Raw genomic sequence first — 22340 nt, 5'->3', positions numbered from 1 at the left:
CGCCCTTAATTTGGGCGACGGCACAGAAGCGGCTAAAGTTAAGCGCCGTTCTTCCCGCGCGGCTCCTTCGCGGAGTGTCGCGCCGGGCGCCATCTTGGATGCGCAGCATGTCTCTCCCCCGCTCTTGCGAGCGCCGGTTGAGGGTGCGTCTAGGGCTGTAGCCCAGGCTGCGGAAGTGCACAGTCTGGGGGGTTTCTCCCCCGAGTTTGTTTTGCTGCTGCATCAGGCCTTCCTTATGCAAAACGCTGCCCCTGCTCCCTCGTCTGCTAAAGAGGTTGAGGCCCCCGGAGGTAAACGCCCTCGGGTTGATTCCCAGGCCTTGGAGGACTTTGTCTCCTCCGATGTAGATGAGGGCAGCGTATCTGAGTTCTCCCAACGGTCCTTTGCGGATTCCTTGGACGAGACGGATCCCCGCTCGGATGGAGCGGATGACCCCTCTGCAGCGCGGCTCTTTAGCTCAGAGGATTTGCCCAACCTGTTAGTGCAGGCCATGGGCATTTTGAAGATTTCCTTTCCGGAGGACGTCTCTCCCTCAGCCCCTGTTGGCTCTGCCATTATGCTGGGGACGAAGCGCCCGCCTAGAACCTTCCACGTGCATGATGCCATGCACACCTTAATTTCGGCTCAATGGGATGTCCCGGAAGCGAGCCTTAAAGTGGCTAGGGCTATGTCCCGCCTCTATCCTTTGCCTGAAAGTGAACGTGAGGCCTATCTGTGGCCTACCGTGGATTCTTTAATCACTGTGGTGACTAAGAAATCGGCGTTGCCGGTGGAAGGTGGCACGGCCCTAAAGGACGCCCAAGACAGAAGATTGGAGGCGGCCTTAAGGTCGTCCTTTGAGGCGGCTGCTTTAAGTTTGCAGGCCTCAGTTTGCGGCTGCTATGTGGCCAGGGCGTGCCTGACTTTGGTGCAGCGGGCTTCCCCCTCGGATCATTCCTTGAGGGCTGATTGGCCGGCCCTGGAATCGGGCTTGGCCTATTTGGCAGACTTGCTGTATGATGTCTTGAGGGCCTCAGCTAAAGGCATGGCTCAGACAATCTCTGCGCGGCGGTGGCTTTGGCTGAAGCATTGGTCTGCTGACCACGCCTCTAAATCCCGCCTAGCGAAATTGCCTTTTAAAGGCAAGCTGCTCTTGGGGTCGAGCTGGACAAAATCGTGACCGATCTCGGCACGTCTAAGGGCAAGAAGTTACCAGAGGTCAGGGCTCGGGCTAGTACTCGTCCCGGTACCTCCAGAGGACGGTTTCAGGAAGCCCGTCGGTACCGCCCGGGCAGGTCGGGCTCTTCTGCCTCCTCTTCCTTCAAGAGGAACTTCTCCCCCAAGCAGCATTCCTTTCGCAGAGACCGCCATCCCAGAGGTGCTCCCTCCGGTCCTCCCCCAGGGTCTCGTACCCAATGACGGGGCCTTGGTCCACACCCCAGTGCAGATTGGAGGACGGCTGTCCTCGTTTCTGGGTGAGTGGACCACAATAACTTCAGACGCTTGGGTGCTGGAAGTCATCAAAGACGGCTACAAGCTAGAGTTCTGCCGACCCTTAAGAGACGGGTTTGTACTCTCTCCCTGCAAGTCTCCGGTCAAAGCTGTGGCAGTGCAGCAGACCTTGGACAATCTGATCCGCCTGGGTGCGGTCGTTCCGGTGCCAGAAAATCAGCTTGGCAAGGGAAGTTACTCCATTTACTTTGTGGTACCAAAGAAAGGAGGTTCTGTACGGCCTATCCTCGACCTCAAAGGGGTCAATCGGGCCTTGAAAGTTCGGCACTTTCGCATGGAGACTCTCCGCTCTGTTATAGCGGCAGTGAAGGCAGGGGAGTACCTGGCATCCTTGGACATCAAGGAAGCGTACTTGCATATTCCCATCTGGCCTCCCCATCAACGCTTTCTGCGTTTTGCAGTCCTGGGCCGACACTTCCAGTTCAGAGCCCTCCCGTTCGAGTTGGCTACTGCTCCGCGGACCTTCTCCAAAATCATGGTGGTCATCGCGGCCTTCCTGAGGAAGGAAGGAGTACAAGTCCACCCTTATCTGGACGACTGGTTGATCCGAGCCCCCTCTTATGCAGAGTGCGGCAAAGCTGTGAACCGGGTGGTTGCTCTTTTGAGCTCCCTGGGGTGGATCATCAACTGGGAGAAAAGCCAGCTGCGCCCGACTCAGTCCCTGGAGTATCTGGGAGTTCGATTCGACACCCAAGTGGGCAGAGTGTTCCTGCCAGACAATCGGATTATCAAACTTCAGGCTCAGGTGGACCAGTTCCTAGTAGCCTCTCCTCTTCGGGCTTGGGACTATGTGCAGCTGTTGGGCTCTATGACGGCCACGATGGAAGTAGTGCCCTGGGCCAGGGCTCATATGAGACCACTACAACACTCTCTGCTGCAGCGCTGGACTCCGATGTCGGAGGATTATGCTGTGCGCCTTCCCGTGGACCCAGCAGTGCGCAAGGCGCTGAGCTGGTGGATGCAGACAGACAAGTTGTCCGCAGGAATGCCTCTGGTGACCCCGGAGTGGATTGTTGTCACGACGGACGCCTCTTTGTCGGGCTGGGGAGCCCACTGCTTGGGAAGGACAGCGCAGGGGCTCTGGTCTCCTGCAGAGGCAAAGTGGTCTATCAACCTCCTGGAACTCAGAGCCATTCGGTTGGCGCTTTTGGAGTTCATCCCGGTACTGGTGTTGAAGCCAGTACGGGTCCTGTCGGACAATGCCACGGCTGTGGCCTATGTCAACCGCCAGGGAGGTACCAAGAGCGCCCCTCTAGCCAAGGAGGCTATGAGTCTATGCCAGTGGGCGGAAGCGAACCTGGAGCAGCTGTCAGCGGCCCACATTGCCGGAGTCATGAATGTCAAGGCGGACTTTCTCAGTCGCCATACCTTGGAGCCCGGAGAGTGGCAGCTATCTGCTGAGGCGTTCTTGGACATCACGAAGCGCTGGGGCCAGCCGAGCCTAGATCTGATGGCGTCATCGGCCAACTGCCAAGTGCCGCGCTTTTTCAGCAGAGGACGGGACCCTCGATCCCTGGGAGTAGATGCTCTTCTCCAACAGTGGCCGACACAAGAGCTTCTCTATGTGTTCCCGCCCTGGCCCATGCTGGGCAGGGTGCTAGACCGGGTGGCAAAGCATCCAGGCCGGATAATCCTGGTGGGTCCGGATTGGCCCAGACGTCCCTGGTATGCGGACTTGATCAGGCTCTCAGTCGACGATCCTCTGCGGCTGCCAGTGGAGCAGGGCCTGTTGCATCAGGGTCCCGTGGTGATGGAGGATCCCTCCCCCTTTGGTCTTACAGCCTGGCTATTGAGCGGCAGCGTCTGAGGAAGAAGGGCTTCTCAGACAAGGTCATCGCCACTATGCTGAGAGCGAGGAAGCGCTCTACTTCTACTGCTTACGCCAGGGTTTGGCGTACCTTTGCAGCGTGGTGTGAAGCAGGCTCATTTTCTCCATTCACTGCTCCAATTTCTTCAGTGTTGGCATTCCTGCAAGAAGGTCTGGAGAAAGGCCTGTCGCTCAGTTCCCTTAAAGTCCAGGTAGCGGCCCTGGCTTGCTTCAGGGGCCGCCTGAAGGGTGCTTCCCTGGCTTCGCAGCCAGATGTGGTGCGTTTTCTCAAGGGAGTTAATCACCTGCGCCCTCCTCTGCACTCGGTGGTGCCTGCGTGGAATCTCAATCTGGTGCTAAGAGCATTACAGAAGCCGCCTTTTGAACCCTTGTCGAGGGCATCTCTGAAAGACCTGACGTTGAAAGCAGTCTTTTTGGTGGCTATCACTTCAGCCAGAAGAGTTTCCGAGCTCCAGGCGCTCTCATGTCGAGAGCCTTTTCTGCAGTTCACTGAGGCAGGAGTGACTATTCGCACAGTGCCTTCCTTCCTGCCCAAGATTGTCTCTCGCTTCCATGTGAATCAGCAGCTCTGTCTCCCTTCCTTTCGTAGGGAGGACTACCCAGAGGAATACTCTGCTCTTAAATATCTGGATGTGAGACGAGTCATCATCAGATACTTGGAAGTGACCAATGATTTCCGGAAATCGGATCATCTGTTTGTCCTGTTTGCAGGTCCTCGTAAGGGTCTGCAGGCTGCTAAGCCTACAGTGGCAAGATGGGTCAAGGAAGCCATTGCAGCGGCCTATGTGGCCGCAGGGAAGGTGCCGCCTATCCAGCTGAAGGCTCACTCCACTAGAGCTCAGGCGGCCTCGATGGCAGAGGCCGGGTCCGTCTCCTTGGAGGAGATATGCAAGGCGGCAACTTGGGCATCGGCCCATACATTCTCCAAGCATTACCGATTGACTGTGGCGGCACGGGCGGAGGCCCGGTTTGGAGCTTCAGTGTTGAGGTCAGGGATTTCAATGTCCCGCCCTGGGTGAGTACTGCTTCGATACATCCCACCAGTCTATGGATTGATCAGCTTGATGATATGGAAGGTAAAATTATGTATCATACCTGATAATTTTCTTTCCATTAATCATAGCTGATCAATCCATAGCCACTCCCAGATATCTGTACTGTTTATATTCTGGTTGAATTTTTAGGTTCAAGTTTAGTCTTCAGTTACTTCAGGAGGACTTCGTGTTCAAGTTTTTTCACTTGGATTCTTCAAGAGTTGAGACGAGTTTGTGTTACAGTGAGCTGCTGCATTCCTCTCCCCTCTGTTTTACGGGGCTGGATTGAGACTTAAATTCTGCCGGCACTCCCTCCCGCTTCGTGCGGCTGTAGGGCAGCTTTGTACCCCTCCCGCTTCGGCGGTGTTAGGGTCAGTCAGCTCCTCCCGCGGTTGCGGTTGCAGGATAAGCCAGATCCCCCCGCATCGGCGGGTGTGGTGTCCCTCCTCCGCTCCGCGGGGATGAGCTGGACGGATTCCCCTCCCCCACTTGTGTGGGGATGAGCTGGGTTAATTCCCCTCCCCCGTTTCGGCGGTGGTGAGCTGGGCAGAGTGTCCCTTTGTGGGTGTAATTCTCTAAGTGCTGAGTCCTGCGGATGGAGCTTTGATATCGACATACTGAGGAGTTTCCGGCAGCACATGACCACATATAGGGAGGCAAAAGTTTGCTCTCTATCTCCACCTGCTGGTAGATGGACACAACCCACCAGTCTATGGATTGATCAGCTATGATTAATGGAAAGAAAATTATCAGGTATGATACATAATTTTACCTTCCTGTGCTCCTCTGGTATTGAAAGGGAAAAGAAATCCTATATAATATCTCTCTGCCAGACAGGAGGCAGGTCAGTGTGCAGTGCTCCTGTCTCATGCCAGAGAACTGGGAGTCTGCCCTGGCCAACTTTTCATTTGTAATTTCTATTTCTGTAATATGTTCTTATTTCTACCATATCCTACCTAGACTTTTCCTATGACTATCTTCTTAATTTTTTTATCCTAATCTCTGGATAATTAAATAAACCAGTGTTAACCCCGAGAAGCGCTTCTCTGGTCCTTTTTTTCTTTATTTCAGTCTAAATAAGTTTTATCCGCTGTCCAGCTCTTAAGATAACGATTGGGAGGAATTGGATTGTGTAAGTAGTGTGGACCGTAATTAGAGACTCTGGAGGCCACACGAACAAGCACAAACACTATCTAAAATCATAGAATGTGTGGTCTTCTATCAACTCTTACAATTCACTGACAGTCATCTTATTTTGCATCCCTACCAAACAGGTTTTCGTACTAATCACAGCACGGAAACAACCCTTCTTTGATTAATGATTTACATTCCTCATTCTATTCTGGAAAAATTGTACTTTTGGTGTCACTCGATCTATCTGCTGCATTCGACTTAGTTGACCATTCCCTTCTTCTCACTCATCTTCATTCTATTGGCTTAACCGGGCCTGTCCTATAGTGGTTCACTTCATTCCTTGCTAATAGAACTTTTAAGGTTGCCAGTTCTTCTGTTTCCACTACTTATTCGCTACAGCATGGCGTTCCACAGGGTTCTATTTTTTCTCCTCTACTATTTAATTTCTTCATCAATCCTCTGGTTCTTCTAATCCAAGAATGCAATATCAAATTTGATTTTTACACAGATGATATTCTTCTGATCTTTCTGATGTACCTACACAATCCCAATCTTACCTGATTGCAGTCTTGTTTACTCTCTCTCTACCTGGCTTACATCCTATAAAATGGTGCTCAATCCCGCTAAAACTGTGGCCTGCTGGGTAACTGGTTTACTCTCAGCCCCTTTGTCTCCGCTAACCTTACTTAATGTCTCAGGGGCCGATGCACAAAATTCCCAGGGAAAAAACTCCCACTATTTCCATCTATGTAAAATTTATTGAGGTGTGCCAAGTGAGTGATTCTAAAGAAATTGCATGCAAATGAGCTGCAGAGACTTTTACTGTGCAGCTCAGTAGAGAAAACACCAGGGCATGTGCAGAGCATTCACCCGTTAAGCATGGATGCTCTGCGCATGCTTAGAACAGCGTGTATGAAAGCTGTATTTAGCTTTCTTTTCAAATGTGCTTGATTGGGACTGTCGGGGTAGCGGGATTTGGAAGCTCAGCACACCAGAGGGACGCAGTGTTGGGTACACAGCTGTTTATTTCTCGGGATCCTCTGTCTTCTGCCTGCTTCAGAGTCGGGGTGGGGGGTGTCACCCTCCAGGCGTTTCAGCTCTGCAGAACGATGAAAGGAAGGAAATCCTATTGAACTGGACTGTAGGGGTAGTGGGGTTTGGAAACTCACCAAATCGGAGGGACGCTACATTGGATTTTGCACACAGCTGTTCACTTCTTAGGATCCTCTGCCTTCAAAGCTGTGAAAAGCTGGCTGACACTCTGCAACATGCTTTCAAACAGCTAAGCACAAGAAGAGAAGCTTGAAGAAACAGATCCTGACACAATAATCAAGTCCTCAGTTTCCTGAGAAGCTAGCTACGGCTGCTCCAGAGTCAGACCTCATATAAAATTTATCTTGCTAAAGGTAAGTGGTCTTTTCTTTGCATCAGTCAGAAATGGCTGTGCATCCCTTGGAATGCACATTTGAATACTGAACAGCTCATTATAATGCATTAGCATACAATTCCCATTGACTGCCACCGTGGAAGGAAAACAGCCTGCAGAACCCCTTTGTGCATTTCTCGCTGGATTCTGTGCTTGCTAAACTGGCTTAAACTGGTCAACAATGTACTTTGCTGGCCCAGTAAGTTTTGTGCATTGAGGCCTCAGCCAATCCAGTAAAGTGTTTCTGGTACTTAGGAGTCTGGTGTCCTCAGTTATCAAGAAAGGATTCTATTGGCTGAGACGTCTATGATCCATTGGTCATTTTTTTAGATATCTCAGCTCTGTACACCCTAATTCACACATTAGTCATCTCAATATTAGATTATGGTAACTCCTGTGGGATTTCTTCCTATCTCTTACGTCACCTACAAACATTATATAACTCTGCTGCTCGGTTTCTCTGAAAAGCAAAAATATTTGATTACTTCACCCCTTTATTTATTTGTTTGCACTGGTTGCTGGTTTCATACAGACGTTGGTTTAAAGACATTTGTCTAATTTACACCTCGGTACCCCTTCTTATCTCTCTCTCTTTGTGATTCCCTACATGCCCCCCCCTGTCTTCTATGCTCTCTAGACGCTAATCGCTTTGTACTCCCACCCCCTAAATGTGCTCACTAAGAGACAACCTGTTCAGCTGCTTTTTATTTTCTTTCTCCTTTTCTTTGAAATAATCTTCCTCCCCATAAAAGATCAGAGTTATCAATTACCAAATTTAAAATTCTTTGGAAAACACATTTTTTTCGAAAAGTCATTTGGCCTTTCTGTTATGACCTCTTGAGGTTGGGGTGGCCTGCTTGGCCACAGCAGACCTTGTGTTCAGTTTGCCTTGTCTCTCCCCTTTCCCATTGTATGACTGAATCTGGATGTGGTTGGTTTCTTATCTCGCCTATCTTTATTTGGCATTCCTTTCAAATGTTATGGTATGTTCCAACTTTATAAGTCACTGTGGCCTGTGCTCAGAAACAGCAGAGTATCAGAACTTTTGAAACAGCTGCTATTGACATGGCATAAGTGGGTGCGCCGAAGTGTTCACGCATCACTGTCAACTTATACTAGTATTCTATAATGCAAATTTACTATTATAGAATACTAGCTTAGCACTCAGATTTGTAATGCACAGATTTAAATAGCCAGGTTTCTCTTTCCTTGTGAACACAATTGTTCTCCTCATTTAAGCACACATGTAAATCTTGGTTACTATGGGGCCCTTTTACAAAGTGGTGGTAAGCCCACCACAGTGCCTGCACTAGTTCCAGCCCCAGCAAGCACCACATCCTGCGCTGGTGAAAATAGGGCTGGAATTTTTAGTGAGGTGCTAACCCAGCAGTAATCGGGCAGCGTCGCCCTCTACCCGATTACCAATGGGTTAGCATGGGAGCACTTACCGTCACCTCAATGGCTGGTAGTAACTGCTTCCCCTTGCATGTCCACGTGGTAAGAGCAGTCTTACCACATGCCCATTGCTACTTTCAGCCATTTTACCCACTGTGGTAAAAAGGGCTGCAGCGCACAGCAAAAATGGCTGCTGCTGCTAGTGCAGGGCCCTTTTTACCACAGCTTGGTAAAAGGACCCCTACTTTTGTAAACCAAGAAGTGAAAGAATAAAATAAGAATTTGCAGCAGTGCCAGAATATATGCTAAACCTAATAATATAAAACATTATTGTCATGTGGACTATTTAACACAAATAGTGATTAGAAATTAACCAAGCAGATGATTATCTCAATACTTTTCAATATGCCTATTCCTACAATAGACTCTTTTCAGTACCTAGGAATTATCTTTGACTCTAAATTCACATTTGAGAAACAAATTTCCCAGTTGTTAAAATTAGATTTTTTTTTTGTCTCTGTGTAGACTCCATTCAATTCACAATTTTCTAGACTTTCCTTCCCTCCATACCTTAATTCATACCTTGATTACTGCAATCCTATTTATTCGGGCATCAATAAATCTCAGCTCTGTCACTTTCAAAAGCATCAAAACTCAGCTATGTGACTATTGTGTAGGGCCCAGAAACAAGATCGTGTCTCTCCTCTATTGGTCAAATGACACTGGCTTCCTGTTCATTTGCACAACTGCATTAAGATCTTATGCATGACTTAAAAAAATAATTTGTCTAGGCTCACTGCTATATCTTTCATCACACCGCTATATCTTTCATTTTATTTATCTATTACACTCCTAGCCATTCTCTTAGATCTCATGATGCACATCATCTTTTATTACCATCACCAAAAAGAGTTCAATGCAAGTCCACCAGAAGATCTGCCTTTCTTTTCCATAGTTCCCAACATAAGATCAGAAATCAAATTTCCTAAATTTAAATCCCACTCAAAACCCCATTTTTTCAAATTGGCCTCTGGACTCTGGGGGACTGATTAAGAAGAAGTATCTGAATCATGGCGATATTGTCCACATTGACTGATGGCACTGTCTTTGGTCTTCTTTCTTAGGAGCCCTTTTACAAAGCCGCTGTAGGGCTACCGCGGCAATGGCGTGAAGCAAATCAGCCCTACCATTGGGCTACAGTAGAAGCCTGGCGGTAGTGCCGGTGTGTGCTGCACACCATTTCTAGTGCTCAAAAAATAATTTTACTTTTTTAGCATAGGGGGCTTACCCAGCCTATCGCCTCCTAAATAGGAGGCGGTAAGGGCTCCCTCAGGAAATGGACGTGTGGCAAGTGCTTACCTTACCACATGGCCATTTCCACTTTTTAAAAAATCCTTTTATCTGCTGTGGTACAAAGGGGCCTTGGTGCACAGCATACCTTCACACCAACACAACCGCAGGGGTCTTTTTACCGCAGCTTGGTAAAAGGACCCTTATTTTCCACTTTGGTTTTCTCCTTTCTTAATTTCTACCTAAGTATTTGATACAAGTTATTTCTGTCCTATCATTTTATGGCATTCTTTTCGTGTAAGCTGCTGTGTTCTGTGCACAAGAAATGGCGGTATATGAAATTTTAAATAAACAGACATAAACTTTAGACACAGGGTGACAAGTGTGAAACTTTTGCTAGAGATACCACTGAAAATGTAGACACAAATGTGTAATATAGAAGGAAAATGTGAATAGCAATTAAAATCATGCACACCATATTTTATAAAAATAGGCTTGGGTTATGGTATAATATGAAATATTGCATATAATAAATACAAATGTACATATAATATGCCAAAAATTGGCAACATTAGTGACAAAGTAATAATATTAAAATGAATAAAACAGTAAAGTATAAATATATTATCAATTATAATGAGCTGAATAAAAATCACTGAACTGTGTGAAGCTGTAAAACTGTTATAAAGTATACTTCATATAACATGTTCTAGGAAGATAGTTGTAAAGAATATTGAATACATTCATACATATTGTGGTAAAGCATAAGAAGGTGCTCGGAAAAGAGCATTAATGTGTCTTGAGAATATATAGCAACCTCTTTTAGAGGCCTCTAGGGAGAAAGGGATTTTACAGCTTACATTATTTGAAATTAGAATATATAGAACTTTACTAGCTGAAAATTATCATTAATCAAGAATTGTTATCATATGTGATATGTCAAAGAATGCCTAGCAGTACTATGGCTCATCCATAATTATAAAATTATATTTTTAGCTGAATTTTCAGCTGACTCAAACTGGCTAGGTTTTCATCTGAAAATGTACCTTACATTTTGCTAAATTTAAGATGGCCATTTATGTGACTGTGGTTGCCCACTTAAACTTAACTAGACAGTGCCTAAAATCAGCAGGATCTCATTTTATTTTTGGATTGTGAAAATGTTGAACCTGTGGCATTATTCTCCTTCTGGTGATTGGTTACACTTGGTGGAATGGGAAAAAAATGTTTTCACCAGGAAACAAGATGTTTCCATGTGGAACTTCAAGCCATGAATAGCTGGGATTTTATAAAAAAAAAAATATATATATATATATATAGCAACAAAGGACTCCAGGATTATACACCAATTTCTCTTTATTGACACGTTAGTGTCAATCATCAACAGTAAATAATAATATAACATATACTCACTCACTCACTTGCATGCATACGTCAGCCGCCCTTCAAATTTCATAATTGCAATACAAACAGTGAAACTGTAAAGTTGTTACACAATGCAACACAATACTGCCGAACAATGCGGTGCAGTCATTTACACTTGGTATTATAATCTCACATAATTTTAATGTACAAACTGAAATGGTAGCCGCTGCTGAGTCCTTCATTAGTGGCATTCAAATTGTCACTGCTCCACTAGATCATACATAGTGGAGTGCTGCACCATATAAATATTTCTTAAGATGATAACGTCCCAATTTTATCGTGATGTAATGATGTCGGCAGAACACCAAAATGTTAGCCGAGTAGCTGAAGAAATGCGTCCACAACTGTTATTTCATCAAACAACCGGTTCCCCGATGCTGGTCCGCATTTCGTTTTCCTTTGTCAGGAGGAACCAAGGTAATAATCCTGTGCAAGGCTGCACACCTGCATGGTTAAATACATGTTTGATATTTTTGATATAACAGGGTGTGTGTATCTACTTTGTGCACTACATATTATCAAATGCTGGGGTTGATGTGAGAGGAGGTAGCAATATGGGTTGCATGACAGGTGAACTGTGACAGAGAAACCTTGGTACATATGTGTCTTAAGTGTGGCCATACAGAAGGCCACCTGTTCCTTCCAAACTGCATGGCTGTATGGTAGAGTCTGGGTGGACATTTCTGTTGAGGAACAGACATGCCCATCCAGCCTCTCCCCCCTTACCATAGAGCCCCACAGCACAGAGTTGTGTAAATAATAGGTATGTTGTCTAGCCCTAGTGATCTGCCAAGTACAAACTTGGAGATAACCATAGGTATCGCCTAGACTATGTTTGCTTTCTGATCAGCAGCCACTCTTATCCACAACCAAACCACATTGGTGAGGGCCAGGAAGGAGCTACAAACAGCTGGGTCATCTTTTTCACTTTGAATGTATCAGCAATGGTATATAGTGCTGAGGAGAAAAGGGAAAACAACACTAAAAGCATTAGATGGATGTTTACTTAATCACAATTGCAGTATAATACATCAGGTACAGAAGAGCACAGGCAAGGGGAACTGTAACCAGAACCCCTCTCCCTCACCATGACTTAAGGGCTCAAGGCCATGGTAGGCACGCACCTGTGGCCACCTTGAAAATGGTTTGCAGGATTTAGAAATGTTGTTCCATAACTATGGAAGATTGTAGGTCTGTGTTCAATAATGTGGAAAAGACATTCAGTGCATATATGCTCCCCCCACCTCCCCCCCCCCAGCAACATTGAGAATGGGTGGGCACTTCATAAAAGGGGACTGAGGTTCACCACATAAAGAAGGATGGAACCTACCGGGGAGCAGTACAGGCCCAACGGGAAGCGGTACAGCAGCTCCAATGGCTGGAGCACAGCATCGAGGGCCTACGGCATGACCTGAAAGCACACAGTACAGCCCTGATGCAGCAACAAGTGGCATCTCGTTCCACCACTGTACAGAAACCACCGGCAAACCTGGTGAAAATAGAGGTAAGATTTGAATGCAGAGAACATACAGAGAATGGGGAGCCCTTGACCATGAGGGATGCACACAACACATCCATTCTCAGGGCCTCTTCCCCCCCCCCCCCCCCCCCCCCCCCAAAGGCAGCCACAACTAAGTGTGTCCAGTAGAGAACAAGACATCTGTACAATGAATTGGGTAGAAACAATCATGTCTCTCAGAGTTCAGTGTATTAGAGTCCACTGCTGTCCCTTGTAATCCTGTTGACCAGCTGCAGTGCAAGATGTCTTTATCTAGCACCTACATAGCAGAAGGAGAAGTGGCTGAGAGGTATGAGCTTACCTTCAACTTGTGGTGCCAGAAATTGCCAAAAGGAGCACCAATTTGTTTGCTCCAAGGAGCCAGAGGCTGGCTGATTCAACTAAGGAGAGAGAATGGGGGTCAGTGAGGGACCGCATCAAGCACAGCAAGCAGCTCCTGGAGGGTAGAGGATGGAGAGTTGGTCAGATGCAGAAAATGCAGAATATATGCTAAGCTGCCAGCTAACACCCAGTCAGAAACTTTTTGAAAGAAAAGGTACACAGCCCACACACCAGTTATCTTTTAAGAATTGACCAAAAGGTGTGTCCCCCCCCCCCCCCCCCGCCAAAAAAACCCCGAAAAAAACCAAACAGGTCTACAAAAGTATACAGTGGCAAAAATGAGGTTTATTATAACTGAAGGTAAACACGTAGAAATACCACCCCATAATCAAAAGAAAAACCTCTAAAGTGCAAGCCCAGAGAAAGCCGTTTTAAAGAGGCGCCAATAAAGTGAATGCAAACTTCCAAACCGGAAGAGCAGCTGTGGATGTTTATCATTTTCACCCATAATCAAAATTAGGGCGTCCAAAACACAGAGCAGCTGGTAACGTCCATAGTTCCCACCCATAATCGAAATGAGGACGCCCAAATCAGCAGAGCAGCTGGAGATAATGGAAACCAAGGATGCCCATTTCAGAAACGACCAAATGCAAGCCATTTTGTCGTGGGAGGAGCCAGAATTCATAGTGCACTGGTCTCCCTGACATGCCAGGACACCAACCGGGCACCATAGGGGGCACTGCAGTAGACTTCATAAATTGCTCCCAGGTGCATAGCTCCCTTACCTTGTGTACTGAGCCCCCCAACCCCCCCCCAAACCCACTCCCCACAACTGTACACCACTACCATAGCCCTAAGGGGTGAAGGGGGCACCTACATGTGGGTACAGTGGATTTCTGGTGGGTTTTGAAGGGCTCACATTTACTACCACAAGTGTAACAGGTAGGGGGGGCATGGGTCTGCCTGCCTGAAGTGCACTACACCCACTAAAACAGCTCCAGGTACCTCCATACTGCTGTGATGGACCTGAGTATGACATCTGAGGCTGGCATAGAGGCTGGCAATCAATATTTTGAAAGATAATTTTTGAGGGTGGGAGGGGGTTAGTGACCACTGGGGGAGTAAGGGGAGGTGGTCACCTGGTCATTTCGGGCACCTTTTTGTGCATTGGTCGTAAGAAAAACACGACCATGTAAAGCCATCCAAGTGTTCGTCAGGGACGTCCTTGTTTCTTTCGATTAGGGGTTGAGGACATCCTAGTGTTAGGCATGCCCAGGCCCCGCCTTCGCTACACCTCCGATACAAACCCTTGAACTTTGGCTGTCCCTGCAATGGAGTGCAGTTGGAGACGTCCAAAATTGGCTTTCGATTATACCGATTTGGACGACCCTGTGTGAAGGACGCCCATCTTCCGATTTATGTCGAAAGATGATCGTCCTTCTCTTTCCAAAATGAGCCCAATAGTAACCTAGGAATTACTGTTTATCAGTTAAACAGTAGTTAAAAATTATTTAGCACACCAGGATTTGAAACCTGGTATAAGTGCCTTTATCTTTTTATTCATTCAATTGGTGATTCACCTGATTGATATACTTGTGTTTCTGGTGTTTGGCAGAATAACTCAGAAATTTGAGATAGGAAACACAGAAAGGAACTGCATATCAGATATGCATGCTGCTATACCTCTCACTTCTCTTATGGCATGAATATTTTACACTATTCCAAACAAGAGATAAATAATGGCACGTATCTTTTTGACTGCATGAAAAAATCTTTCTTTGTCTTACAATATTTACCTATTAACATGCTTTTTGAATTCAGCAGAATTCATCCTTCTGCAAATTTACAATAAAGAAATACATTTTACAGAAGAGTTATTTCAGGGAGCTGTGGTGATACTAAAGTCAGTACATGTCTAGGTTTGTTGGAGGTGCAGCACTCAATTTTTGTCACACCTGCCAACTCATCAACTGTGATGCAATTTCAGAGTTTCAGTACACTGTGTTCTGCACTGGAGTTAAATTCTCCTCGTCTGTGTACCCACTCCCTTCTCTTTTCCTGTCCACCTGTTGTTTGGTTGGCATATCGCATAATTATTTACTTTTATTAATACACCATTGAAAGGGCCTTTTTAAAGAAGTTATACTATGGATTTGTAGTTAACACATACAACAGCTGCCAATATTAACCTCTGATAATTGGAAAATTTCTGTAACTGTTGGGGACATTCCTTACATTTTGCCATGCGCTTAACACAGTCAATATTTTGTTACTGTATGTTAATTGCACAGCAGATAGCTTGCAATGCAGTTAGCTACATCTCTTGAAGTGCCATTAACTATTCCACCGTATCTATTGCTTTAACAAAAGGACAAAAGAGTTGCCCTATTGGGTCAGACTAAGGGTCCATCTTGCCCAATATCCTGTTTCCAACAGTGGCCTGTCCAGGTCACAAGTACCTGGTAGAGTCCTAAAATGTAGCAAGATTTCCATCTTACTGAACCCCAGGGATAAGCTGTGACTTTCCACAGGTCCACCTTAATAATGGTTTCTGGGCTGTTCCTCCAGAAATTTGTCCAAATCTTTTTTTTAAACCCAGCTACATTATCTGGCTTTACCACTTGCTCTGGCAATGAGTTCCAGAGCTTAACTATATGTTGAGTGTATTGTGTCTTCTTTGTTTTAAATGTTCTACTCTGTAACTTCATGGAGTGTCCCCTAGACTTTATACTTTATGAAAGAGTAAGCAGTTGATTTGGATTTACCAGTTCCATTCCATACAGGATTTTATATAACTCTATCTTATCTCCTCTTGGCTGTCTCTTCTCTTAGATGAAGACCTCTAACATCTTTAGCTTATGTTCGTATGAGAGTAGTTCCTTAATCATTTTGATTGCTCTTCCATGAACCTTTTCCAGTTCTACGATATCTTTTTTGAGATGTGGTACCAGAACTTCATACAATACTCAAGGGGGTCCTTTTACTAAGTCATGGTAAAAAGTGGCCTGCGGTAGTGCGAGCGCATCTTTTGGGTGCACGCTGGGCCATTCTTTACCATGTCTAGCAGAAAGGACTTTTTTTTAAGGGACCAGAAAATGGATGTGCGCTAAAATTGAAACCAGCATGTGTCCACTTTCAGCCTGAGACCTTACCACCACCCATTGACCTAGCAGTAAGGTCTTATACTCTACCTGCATGGTAAGCATGCAGTGTGTGCCAAATGCTATTTACTGCCGGGTAAGCGATCTGCGAGAGAAAATAGCAAATTATTTTGTACAGCAGAATTTGGTGTGCGCTAAATTTGGAATTACCACCTGACTCACATGCTAGCTAGGCAGTAGAACCAATTTGGCACGTGCTATACATGCGTAGGCCCACCTGCACCTTTGTAAAAGGCTCCCTGATGTGGTCCCACCATGAAGCAATTACAGAGGTGAAATACTGAAGTCCATGTGTGGAACTGTTTTTTTGTATTACTTCTCAGCAGTGCTGTAGGAAGGGGGGGGGGCGGTGGGGCGGTCCGCCCCGGGTGCACACCGCTGGGGGGTGTCGGCGCCGCTGGTTATTTGCTCTCTCTGCCCCAGAACAGGTTACTTCCTGTTCCGGGGCAGAGAGATCAGTGAACCAACGGAGCCGACGCAGCTCCCAGCGACGACGTGCACTCGGCGGGGCGGAGCGCCAGTGGTAATAATGCACTCTGGGGGGTACACGCGCCGAGGGGGGGTGCGCCGTGCTGCACCCAGGGGGGGTGCGTAGCGGCAACCCGCCCTGGGTGTCAGCCGCCCTCGCTACGCCACTGCTTCTCAGTCTTAACTGTTTGATGTTGAAAAAGTAATTGATCTCTGTCTAATTTAGCACTTCCAGAGGAAAAGGAGGGATGGAAGATGATGTCCAGTCAGCAAAAGGTCGACTGGTTCTTACATAACTGTATGAGAAGTTATTGACAGCACTTCTTTTCTGGGAAGATGAGCCCAACAAAATGTACTTTGAGAAACTGGACCAATGCCTGATGCCAAACATGAAATAAAAGAGGGCAACATAGAAAGCTCATAGTGCTTGCTCATGTTGTTCCTCATGTTCCTCATATTGGTTGCTCATAATGTTCCTTTTTTTTTTAGGCTAAAACCTACGATAATACTGGAACTCCACTACGGATGGTAAATGTGATGTATACTCACATCCTGGAGCTTTGAGATTTCTTTTTTTTTTAAAAAGCTGTTATATAGAGAGGGGCATTTTCGATATAACGTCTAAATCCAACTTTAGATGTTTTGCAGAAAACTTCTAAAAATCCTGTAGTGAACATAGCCATTTTTGAACCTGCAAATGTCTATATATTTTTTAATGGACATTTGTTGGATATTATTGTGCTTAGTGCATCTATCTTATTGGACTATTTTGGGGGAAAAAACATCCAAGTGAAAAACACACAAAATCAAGCCATTGAGATGTAGGAAGAACCAGCATTCTTAGTAGACTGGCCACAAAGACATCTCAGCAGAGCTGTGCGGCACCCTAGGGGGCACTGCAGTGGGTTTCACATAAAATGTCCCAGGTACACATCTCACCACTACTCCCTTATATTGTATGGGGAGCCCTCCAAAATCCACCAAAAACCTACTGTACCTAACTGTACTCCACTACAATAGCCCTTATGCCTGCATGTGTCACCTATATGTAGGTATCAAATATACTCAACCAATGGAGAATTTATTCCACTATTTAATAGTCTTCATTTGTGCATGTTCCTGTGTTTTTCATAAATAAGGAAGCCATATTTGATTATAGAAGGTATAAGAGTGAAATTGAATGGGTGAGTGCAACCTTAAGCCAGGATAATAATAATAAAATCTTTCATGATTACTGATCAGAAGATTAGAGTGTGGGTTTATGTTCCAGAGAGAGAGGCACAGAAGGACATCCCCTGATGATGCAAAGGTGAAACGGGTCCCCGTCGGGATCGTCCATCTGAGAGTTAAGTTTTCTTTTCCCACGTTCATATATGATTGAAATGTATTGTGTTCAATGAGGAATCTTTAAGACATATAACAGTGTATTGAAAAGATAAAGAAAAAGATAAAGATAAAAGAAAAAAAGTTTAAAAAAATAAAGATTTTATTGAAAGGACATTATTTGGAGGCTTTTTCAGAGCCAGTGATTGAAAGCAACTCCCTATCTGTTTCCACATACAATAGAACAGCAAAAAAGTAGTGAGATCAACATGACACTTCCTAGACACTGTGGAGGCGAGTAAATAAATGCTTTATTAAATGAAAGTTAAAAAGACCTAGGGTAGTTGACACCAGGGGCTGGTCATTTTTAACACCCCCCTCCAAAATCAAGTACTAGGCTTACCGAGAAGACAAAACACTCAGGACCTATAGAGCAATTCTAGCATACCATAAGCAGTAATTTCTACAAGTCACACAAGGAAAAAGAAAGCATCTTAAACACAACAGTGAGCACTAGAACATTAATTCACCTATTGTAAAGCAAAACCAGACAGAATAGTACAGATCATCGATCCTGCACAGTCAATGCCAACTGAAATCTATGTCTTTTTCACAAACAGATACACCCTAATCCACTATAGAATAAGTAATCATAAACTTTTTATTTAGACAAAAATTAAACTGAACCCCCGATGCCAGACTCTGCATACAATGCAACACCACAGAAACAGAAAATGTCCCCTAGTACTGTGCAAAATATAAAGACAGCAGATGTAAATTTGAAAAAAACTAACATATACCAATCACCACTTTACAAATTAACAAATAGAAATAAAACAAATATAGAAAATAAAATAATACCATTTTATTGGACTAATACATTTAGCTTTCAGAGGCCAAAACCTCCTTCCTCAGGTCAATACAGTATAGTGCTGTTACAGTATCCTATCCTGACCTGAGGAAGGGGGTTTTGTTCTCCGAAAGTTAGTCAAAATGTATTAAAATTAGTCAAATAAAAAGATTACCTTATTTACACGTTCTATTTATAAACATTTATTAACACATCTACAATAATACTTTATCCTAAAGAAAAAAAATAAAAATATATATTTTATTTACAGTTTGTTGTCTCTGGTTTCTGCTTTCCTCATCTTCTTTTCACTGTCTTCCTTCCATCCAGCATCTGTCTTCGCTCTCTCTCTCTGCAGTCCCCTCCATCCAATGTCTTCCCTCTCTCCCTGCCTCTTCCATCTACCCGTCTGCCCTCTCTCTCTCTCTCTCTCTCCCTTCCATCCAGGGTCTGCTCTTTCTATCTCTTCCATCCACTGTCTGCCCTTTCTCTCTGCCCATTCAATCCACCATTTGCCCTCCCTCTCCCATCCATCCAGGGTCTGCCCTCCCTCTCGTTCCCTCTTCCATCCAGGGTCTGCCCTCCCTCTCGCTCCCCCTTCCATCCAGGATATGCCCCCCCTCTCTCTGTCCCCTCTTGTTGGCCCCCAGTTCCAGCCCCATTATCCCACCTGCCCTAGTTCTAGTTCCAGCCCCACTATCCCACCAGTCGCCAGTTTCAGCCCCAGCCCTTTTCTCCCACCAGTCCCGAGCTTCAGCCCCAGCCACTTTTCCCTGACCCCTTTTCAGCCCCCAGTCCCCAGTTTCAACCCCAGCCCCTTTCTCCCACCAGTCTCGAGATTCCGCCCCAGCCACTTCTCCCTGTCCCCTTTTCAGCCCCCAGTTCCAGTACTAGCCCCCTTATCTCACCTATTCTCCTTTTCAGCCCCCCCTTTTCAGCCCCAGACCCATTCTCCCACCTGCCCCAGGCATGGCCCCATTCTCTCTCCTGCCCCCTTCTCAGACCCCAGTTCCAGCTCCAGGCCCCTTCTCCAATCTGAACATCCCCTTCTCCCACCTGAGAACCCCCCAGTCCCAGTTCCCTTCTCCCATCTGAACCCCCTTTCCCCGACCCAGTCCCCACCTGTCTACCAGCTCTGTGGACAGACAGATGACCCTCTTCTCCTGCCACCCAGCCTTGAAAAAAAAATCTGTGAAGCGCCTTGCGTCTGCTCTGCTGTAAATTAAGCAAATCGTCTCGTTGCATTGGCCCTTCCCTCACTGTGTCCCGCCCTCTGATGTAACTTCCTATTTCTGCGAGGGCGAGACACAGTGAGGGAAGGGCTGACGCGACAAGGCGATTTGCTTCATTTACAGCAGCAGAGCAGACGCAAGGCGCTTCACAGGTTTTTTTTTAAGGCTGGGTGGCAGGAGAAGAGAGTTGTCTGTCCATCAACGGAGCTGGTAGGCAGGTGGGGACTGCGGCGCCAGCGGAGCACCCCCCTGCATTCCTTACCCACTTTGATGTTAGCTGTGTGTTAACTCATAAGGTGCTACATTATTAGTGTGGGCCCATGCTGCTAGCTCACATTTCTTTGTGTATTAAACTGCTAACATAGCTTAACAAATAGCCTTCAAATGACTATTTATATGCAAAAAAGGATTATTTGAAAATTGTAAACCTCAAAAAGTGTGAGGTCTTGTGTGTCCTGAAGTGTCAGGAAGTTAATGTGTGCTTTTTATATGGCAAGGGAGATAGTAGAGATGAAGGAAACAGTGCAGAGCATGAATTTTGTTTTTGATGCCACATGGTACTTTAAATCACAGATTTTGAATGCAGCAAAGTCTGCATTTTGCAGACTTAATCTTCTTTGCTGGCTGCAGGCATTTTTGCCTTCCAAAAGATCTATGATCAATAGCCTATTGCTTAATCTTATGCAAACTGGATTATTGTAATTCATTGTAATGTGGAGTCCCAAATTATCAGTTGGGGAGACTCCAAATTATACAGAATACAGTGGCTAGAATTTTAACTAAGGCAGGATACAGAGAACATGTTACTCCCTTACTGATGGCCCTGCATTGGTTACCACTTAAAAAATGGATGTATTTTCAGCTATGTTTGACATTTAAATCAGCAATTATCTTCAGCCCTAGTTATTTGAGTATGATATTCAGTGAGAATATTTCTACAAGGCACTTGCATTCTTCTGAGATGGGCTATTTGGCCTTACCCTCTTTGTCATCTGTGCATCTGGAGTTTACCAAGCAGTCAGCTTTTTCATACCGAGGGCCTAAAATCTGGAATATTTTGTCTTTGTCTATTCAGAGTAAGCCAGTTTTGGCTAGATACAGGAAATGGCGCTCAGTGCTATTCTGTAATGGGCACTCAGTGTCCATTATAGAATAGCATAGTAAGTAATGGCAGAAAAAGACCTGAATGGTCCATGCAGTCTGCCCAACAGTCACATTCATTCTCAATCCAAGATTAATTCAACAATGAACGTGAGATTATATACTTAAACATAGTCTTTCTATTTGGACAATTCCCAGAAGGTAACCGCCTGCCGGCAAAGATGAGGGCATTCCTACAGCGCACACTGCTTATGGGAAAAAAAGATCAATTCTGCAGTTATGGAGAAGTGAAGAAGCGCCCACAGTGGCTCAATGGAGAGCAGCATTAATGCAGATGTGTTTATTGGAAAAAAGAGGCATTAAGGATTTGGCGTCCAAACAAGGAACTGTTTTTTGCGAAACATGGGCTCCTTTCTGGGATACACTCACCCCAGCGGCCCGAAGTAGAATCCTGAACTTATAAGGGGAGTTACGGGAAGGATAGATAGGTATGGTAGTGGGGGGGGGGGGGGGGAGGGGAAATAAAAACTCAAAAAGAAAAAACCGGCTGTTATATAACTGTTTGTTGAGATGGTTGCATGTTATGCATAATGTTGATTTTCTTGCTGCCAGTGTGAAATGGCAATCAATCTGTTCTGGATGACCTGTTAATACAAATGATGTTTAAAAAAAAAACATGGAGGGGCATAATCGACCAGAAACGCCTATCTCCATGGGCGTTAATCTCCGAGAACGGGTCCGTGAAGGGGCGGAGTGAACCGTATTTTTTTAAAAAAATAGACGCCCATGCTTTATTCGCCAAGGTGTGAGCTGGGCGTTTTTGCTTTTCACCGATAATGGAAAATGAAATCGCCCAGCTCAAAAACGAATAAATGCAAGGCATTTGTTCGTGGGAGGGGCCAGGATTCATAGTGCACTGGTCCCCCTCACATGCCAGGACACCAACCGGGCACCCTAGGGGGCACTTTTACAAAAACAAAAAAAAAGGTAAAAGAGCTCCCAGGTGCATAGCACCCTTCCCTTGGGTGTTGAGCCCCCCAAATCCCCCTCAAAACCCACTGCCCACAAGTCTACACCAGTACTATAGCCCTAAGCGGTGAAGGGGGGCACCTACATGTGGGTACAGGGGGTTTGGGGGGGTTGGACGACTAGTAGCATTAAGCAGCACAATTGTAACAGGTAGGGGGGGGATGGGCCTGGGTCCACCTGCCTGACGTCCACTGCACCCCCTAACAACTGTTCCAGGGACCTGCATACTGCTGCTTGGGAGGAGGGTATGACATTTGAGGGTGAAAGTAAAAAGTTGTGAAACATCATTTGTTGTGGTGGGAGGGGGTTAGTG

Source organism: Microcaecilia unicolor, chromosome 6 (genome assembly GCF_901765095.1).
Source record: "Microcaecilia unicolor chromosome 6, aMicUni1.1, whole genome shotgun sequence".
In the NCBI taxonomy this organism is placed as follows: domain Eukaryota; kingdom Metazoa; phylum Chordata; class Amphibia; order Gymnophiona; family Siphonopidae; genus Microcaecilia; species Microcaecilia unicolor.
Note: the sequence above shows the minus strand (reverse complement) of the source record.